This window comes from Giraffa tippelskirchi, chromosome 4 (assembly GCF_054371585.1).
Source record: "Giraffa tippelskirchi isolate mGirTip1 chromosome 4, T2T-mGirTip1v1.2.pri, whole genome shotgun sequence".
In the NCBI taxonomy this organism is placed as follows: Eukaryota; Metazoa; Chordata; class Mammalia; order Artiodactyla; family Giraffidae; genus Giraffa; species Giraffa tippelskirchi.
In genome coordinates this window covers 170,858,869-170,866,006 of record NC_137278.1, presented here as the reverse complement: position 1 = coordinate 170,866,006, position 7,138 = coordinate 170,858,869, and positions in this window count along the sequence as shown.

Below are 7,138 nucleotides of genomic sequence, written 5' to 3'. Positions count from 1 at the left end.
GAGCTGATGTAATAATAATAGAAATAAAATGCACAATAAAAGTAATGCACTTGGGTCATCCCGAAACCACCCCCCCATCCCCCACCTCCACCCCTCACTCCCGTCCATGGAAAAGTCGTCTCCCACGAGACAGATCCCTGGGGACCGCTGCCCTAGAGCAAGTGTGGGGGCCCAGAGAAGATGCAGACTCAGGGGAAGACAATCATCACGGTTACCACAACTTAGGAAATATGCTCAAGGACGCTAGTAAGTGACAGAACTCAGTTTAAAGTGTGGCCTGGAAGCTGGCAGGGACTCCAGCTGAGGAGACAGCTAGGCGACCAGCCGGTGGCAGGGCTGACCTTCTGGCCACAGAGAAAGGGCAGAAGCATGGAGAATAACTTACCAACGCAGGCCAAGAGACACAGTCCATGTCTACAAAGGCTGAGTGAGCGCATGGGTGGAATGGGTAAGTTTCGCCGCGGGGGACTAGAATAAAACCTTGGCCTGTGGCCGCAGCAGCCAGGTAGCAGGCTGGAGCAGGCTGCAGAAAGGGGCCTAGTAGTCTGGATCAACGCGGGTACCCAAGCTGAGAGGGGATTGAAGAGCATTCAAGACTCAGGACACCATCTGTGGGAAGCCCCGAGTCCTCTGCCCCATACATCTCCAGGGGCTCCCAGGACAGGCAACCTGGTGCCCCCTGCCCTTGAGCAGCCAGACCTCTGTGATGAGCCCGACCTCCTGCCCCAAATCTCAGACTATGCCGGGTTTCACAGCCACTGAACCGACCAGAGCTCATCTTCAGAAATAGACATGTCTCAAATCCTAACAGGCTCATTCATCCAGCCCTGCTGCAGCAGCAAAGGGCAGAGTTAAAGTCCTCCTGCTCTGCTTCAGGCTTCGTGAATTCTTACACAATCTGATTAGTTGAGAGACAGCGGAGGGGAAAACAGCGGGAGGGGGATCTTGAAGCCTGGAGAAAAATTCCATGCATTTATATAGTAACTCCACTGAACGCCCAAGCGAGGAATACTTCTGTGTAGGATATGTATGCGGGATTTAAAGAGGAATAATTTGGTCCCTGCCCTCAAGCAATTGACCATCTAGTCAGGGAGACACCTGTGCTCTGATGATTAAATCAGGGCTGAATAAAATTCAGGGTAGCAGAGAAGTACCAGGTATTTGTCACATACCTTTAATATTCACATAACAAATATTTGTGGAGTTCAGCAGGTAAGAAAAGCTCAGTTTATACCTTTGATGTGCAAAAATGGCAACTTCTTGTTTTTCTACAACTCAAATTTTTGTTTGGAATCCTCAGTGTGGCTGGATGGCAAATACTTAACCACAGTCTCTTTAAGAAACTCCCCACCCCCACTCCACGCAATCCAAATGTCCCTGGGATTTTGACTAATTAATTCCAAGAAGCTTACATGTGCCTGGCTGTGGTGTATATGGGCAGGGAGGTGGCAATCTGGTCACTACTGTCATCTGTCTCCAGTAGTATCCTCAGGGGTGCTACACTCCACCTGATCTTGAGTTATTATCCCCATCAGGCACTTAAGGAAATTCTGAGGCTGCCCAAAGCTCCCTTTGCCTGGTGCCACTTCTTTCCAGGGACCTCCACACCTACCCCAAGCGCTCTCCACCTGGGATATGAGGCAGAAGTTTCCTCTGTTCAGACCGCATGGGCCTGTCTGAGCTTTCTCACCTTCTGCAGGGATTAGCAAGGCTTATGCCTGGCTGTCCTGTACAGTTGTACAGGGTGTACACTGCACATGAGTGCCTGGTCAGCGGACTAATAAAGCTGGACCCAGTCTGTGCTCTAGTTGCTACACTGCGCACTGGGAGAGGATGCCTCGTCCTCATTCACATGAGGGTGCTCTGTGAGCTCATGGTGGCCTCCAGCACAGACACAATCACTTTCTTTGGTAACCTCCACCAACTGCAATCTTATTCTTTCCTTTCAAACTCCTTTCCTTCTGATGGTTCAGAAAACTATTTTCCAACCTGGACAGCATGATGCCTCATGATTTCCTCCAAATCTTTTGCCCTTTCTGTGTATTCTTTCTGGTCCTCTCAGGCCTGAGCTTTTGAATCTGCAAATCCAGGCAAGGAACATGTTTTTCTTGCTTTCAGCTGTCAAGTCTTTTCCCGAGGCTTGGGCACAGAAATACCTGGCTGTCTCAAAAGGAAAGAGCAAAGAAGGACAGGAAGTTTCAGGGGAAAATGCAGGCTAATACTTTTTAAATGTGATCCTGCAATGGAATGTATTCTGCTTTAACCTAACACATATTTCTTGAGCAAATATTACGGACCAGGCCCCAGGTTTGGGACCAAGGGTCCCAGCTTCAAATAAGGCAAACATGGTCTCCACCTTCTGTGGAGTGGGAGTGAAGAGGAAAGAATCTGTGCTAGGCTTTGAGGGCAGCAGAAAAATGCATTCATCAGACATGTATCTATTGAGGGCTACATCATGCCAGGTCCTGGGCTCACTCCGGAGTGCCCTGGTGAAGCCCACAGGCCTGGCCCCATCTTTCGGGAGCTTATGGGCTTAGGGCTCTTCCCGTATGGATATGGGAAGGCTGAGCCTTGAGGAGTCTGGGGAGATTGGGGGCTCCAGTCCTGGGGACGAGTGAGGGCAGATTATTTGTTGGCCAATCATACACACGTCATGTATATTTATATATAAAATACCTCTTCAGTGTCACCTCTCCTGCATATAGCCCATCATCGCCTTCTGGAATCTCCGTGAAATGTTTCTCACATGGGCTCACACCCTCCTCTATGACTCTTTCCTAGTTCCCATCTCATGGCTATTTTGCATCCTGAGAAGAATTTTCCTTATCTTCTTGTGCAGTTATACCTTTTTTTTTTTTTTGAAGTTCTCAAATGTTGTTTTATCCAGAATTATTGAGGTATTAGGAGTGTGTATTTCACCCCATCTAGTCTGCCATCTTTCCAGAAGCGGACATCTTTACTACAATTTATGATTATGGGTTTGTTTTTTCCCTGTTTTATTTGATCCCTTTGACTTTTTGTGTTTCCTCGGTCAGACACAGAAGGTAGGGGTCCCCTCAGCTTCGCTCATCTTTATGTATCTATCCCCTGGTCCAACTCCCACTCTATTATGGCAGTTCAAATGGTGTGAATTGAAGATGGCAGTGAAGCCTCCCTGTTTCTTTCCTGGACATGAAGGCATGTTCTCAACTGTAGAACATTCTGTTTGTTTGTTTATCCATGCCATGTGGGATCTTAGTTCCCTGACCGGGAATTGAACCCATGCCCTCTGAAGTGGAAGCATGGAGTGTTAACTTCTGGACCACTAGGAAAGTCCCATTTATATATTTATTTTTATTTTTGAACATTTTAAACATTAGGTGATTCAGACGGCATCAGTGGAGCCTGATTCTGAATATCTGGTTCCTGAGGTTGAGTTGTGTGTGTGTGTGTGTGCGGTTCTGTGAGGATGCCAGAAGTGTGGGCAGCTCTATGTGTGAGTCTGAGTGGGTGAACGTTTGTCTAACCCCTCTGCTGTGAGGTCCAGTCTTGACATTTTACCTGCTGCTCTGAAATCCTCAAGCCCCTGGGACAGCTAAGGTGACCTCTTCGGACTCTAAAATCCGGCTCTAATGTCTCTGCCCCGGACTGTGGCTTTTGGGGGTGGAGACAGGCTGAGAATTTGGAGAGGACATAAAAGAAATCAGGGCTTGGGTAAGATCTGAGAAAGTCTAAGCGATAAACCGTGAAGGGCTGTGTATGCGATGACTCATTTGAGCTCTTGACTTGGCAAACATTTAACTGAGCAGAGCTGGAGGTATCAGGTGATGCCCAAACAAATGACAGGCCAGGCTTCATAAAATCTACCAGATATCACACACACTTGCCTTTTAATCCATAATTTAAATTATATCTTGCATTTTCTTTTTCACCGTGCACCCTCCCTCTCTCTCTCTCTCACAGACACACACACACACACACACACACACATTTCATTTTTTTGCCCCCAAGCAAGTGAAAGGTGCATCTTTAAAGAGAAAAAATAGCCACAAAAACTTCACCTCTGTTGACCCATATCAATTCTGTTGCCTTGGTCCAACCACATGAGTATACATATACATTACCCACAGATATGAAACTCTTTCCGTGCTGACATTTCCCACAGAAAGTGAACAATATTGAACCTGTGTTACCACATTTAGAAGACCAGGATCTTTGCTGGAAATATTTCCACTCACCAAAGGAAAGTGAGTATCTCGTGTCCCAGGTACAGAATGTTTCACATTCTAGTTGCTGGCCTTTCCCTTCATTGTGGCGAATGCTGAGTTCAACCACCTCATCAAAAGTGAATTACCCAATTCAAAACACTCAGAGGGCAGGGTGGCCCCCCACTCATCACAGAGGGGAGGTGAGCTTGTGTGTCTAGTGAATGATGAAACCAGGTTATTTGGAGCCCCATTTTTTTTTTGATATTTATTTATTTATGGCTGCCTTAGGTCTTTGTTGCTTTACATGGAGTTTCTCCAGGTGCTATGAGCAGGGGCTACTCCTTACTGCAGTGCAAGGGCTTCTCATTGCGGTGGCTTCTCTTACTGTGAAGCACAGCTTCTAGAGGTGTGAGCTTCAGTAGTTGCAGCACGTGGGCTCAGTAGTTGTGGCTCACAGGCCCTAGAGTGAAGGCTCAATAGTTGTGGTGCATGGGCTTAGCTGCTCTGCAGCATGTGAGATCTTCCTGGATCAGGGATTGAACCCGTGTCTCCTCTATGGACAGGTGAATTCTTTACCACTGAGCCATCAGGGAAGTCCAGCCCCAGGTTTTGAGCACTGGGGACCCAGGGTCTTCTGACAGGTGTGGGAGGGAGCGGGTATGGGAGAGCAGGGGTTCTGCAGAATGGGCACCTCGCCTCAGCTAGAGCAGTAGGACTTTCAGCCAAAGTAATATTTAGAGTCTGATGATATTTTGTTAGAAGTAAGCCAAATAAGGGTATACTGTTGCAAAAGGTTTGCCCCAACCACTAGCCTAAATGAGTGGCTCTCAGTGGGACTTGTATTGTCCCCTACGGTGGCATTTGGGTATTGGTGGAGTGGTACCTCTCCACCAATATGGACGTTTGTGGGGGAAGGGGAGAGGGATGCATGCTGGGTGTTTTGGAACGTGCAGGAAAAAACACACAGAGAAGATTTATCCTGTGATCTAGACACTTACTCTAGAACTTATAAATTTTACTTATACATACACTGTCTTTGAATTGTTTAAAAATACATTGAATGCTCCAGGAATACAGCTACTGTGTAAATTGGGAAAAAAATTATCATTGTGAACTTTCCAAGTCTTGTTCACCATTTCAGAAAAATGACACCCCTCATGGCAGTGCCACCACGGGATTGTGGTGTCTGCGCCCATTACTATGGATTATGGATTCTAGGGCATAATCTGACGTCCCCTCTTTCAGGCACATGGTAGGATATTTCAAGGTAGTACGGCCTTAATGCTTGTGTGGCCAACGAAATGCGAGGAGATGTGCCTCACTTCCAGTGGAGGTTTTAGGAACTAATGAGTAGTCTCTGCAGCAGTCAAGGCAGCGGTGATCATGCTGGTCTAGATGGGGTGCTTGTGGTCCAGCTGGGTCTCAGGGACGAGCAGAGCCCCTCCTGACCACACTGAACGTGAAATGTGAGTGAGAAATCACCTTGAGGGGTTGGGAGAAGATTAAGAGTGTTTGTCACTGCAGCATAGCCCGGCCTGTCCTGACTATGCAGTCACCCACCCAACAAACTTGCGCTGCAAAGTATTGCATAGGTGGTGAGTCTATGAATAGGTGCAATCACTGAATTGCTCCACGTGTCCTCTGGTGCCATCATGCCCGAGCATTTAAATATTGAAAAGCATCTTATTTGATCATTAAAAAACTTTCTTTTTATCTTTATACATATCATAGCTAGGAGATGATATTAAATTTTTAAAATTATGAATATGGTAGATTATATTGTAAATGAGCTTCATTTTAGGATAATGAAGGAGTTGTTACCAAATATTTGTTATAAAGAAGGGATATCACCTGATGGTGCTGATAATCACTGATTCTGAGGCCTCTGCTATGGGGCTACTGTTCTGATATTCCAGTAGTATAGGAGGCTGGGGTGGGAGGTGTAGGGGAAAATATTCATCAAAGTTACAGCACAGTTAGATAATAAACTTCAGAAATTGCAGGTTCTAAACTAGATGCTCATCAACGTGATTGTGCATTCACACAAGTAAAGGTCACAACACCAAAGAGAAACCAGTATCTGAGTGCAAATGAATCTATCACTAACTGGGTGTAACCCTGATAAACTTGGAGACTCATGTAGCTCAGTCTCAGAGTAATGTCATGTTTAAATGAGACCATTCAACAACAAAAAGTAATTAAGGAGAAATTTCATTCTTGAGTTTCTTGACGGCCCTTAAAATATCCCCCAATACATACGCCACACCACTACTTCTTCCCCTACTTCTCATTTTTTTTTTTTTTTTGGTGGTGTGGACTACTTTTAAAGTCTTATATTGAATTTGTTACAATATGCTTCTGTTCTATGTGTTTTTTGGCGCTATGTGTTTTTTGGGATCTTAGCTTCCTGACCAAGTATCAAACCCACACCCACTGCATTGGAAGGTGACGTCCCAACCACTGGACCACCAGGGAAATCTGGGCACCTCTCTTCTTTAAACTCCTTGCCAACACAACTTTTTCTCATCTTTCTCTTCATCCCCATGACTTTATTATATACATAAAATTAGCTTCTCTTGAGTAATTTAAAAAATTGTCTTCCTCTTTAGGAAGAAGAGAAAGAGAGCGAAAAATGGACAAATAACCGAAAGATGGTCTTCATCCAGGTCTGAGAGCCAGAGATTCTGTAGAAATCCCATGTTCATACTTTTTGTACCATCCCAGTAGGTTAGAGTTTCTGAAAATGGAATAGGCTGCCTGGGGAGAAGTGTGTTCCCTGTCAGCAGACACGAGCAAGCACGAACCATTCAACTCATCTGCAAATTTAACAGATACCTTTGTGCCAAGGACAAGTGGACAAGGGGAGACAAGAAGATGAATAAGACAAAATCTCCAGTTTCAGGAAATTTGCAATCTTGTTGGGGAGGGGGAAGAAAGAGAGATGTCCACCG